Raw genomic sequence first — 342 nt, 5'->3', positions numbered from 1 at the left:
GGCCGGCGGGCCAGCGGCTGCCGGCCAGCTGTGTGCCACGCTCAGGCTGCTGGCCGCCAGCTCTTTGTGCTGCGGGGCTGCTCTGCAAGCGCATCCGGCTTCTTGCAGGCTGATCCCGAGCAAGGTCCTGCCATGGCCCCGTCCGACCAGGGAGGACGACTCGGCCGCTGCCCAGGTGAGTTTGGGAAGGGAAGGAAAGGGAAGCTTGTGCTCTCGCCGAGCTGCTCTCACTCGTGCCCCGAGTGTGGCCGTGCGGGTGTGACACCCTGAGGTAGGAGGTGGGCTGCTGCCCACAGCTTGGAGAAAAGCGGGGCCGGGGCTGGGGTTGGGGCAGGGCAGGGC

The sequence above is a fragment of the Corvus brachyrhynchos genome, unplaced genomic scaffold (assembly GCF_000691975.1).
Source record: "Corvus brachyrhynchos isolate BGI_N302 unplaced genomic scaffold, ASM69197v1 scaffold33, whole genome shotgun sequence".
NCBI lineage: Eukaryota > Metazoa > Chordata > Aves > Passeriformes > Corvidae > Corvus > Corvus brachyrhynchos.
Note: the sequence above shows the minus strand (reverse complement) of the source record.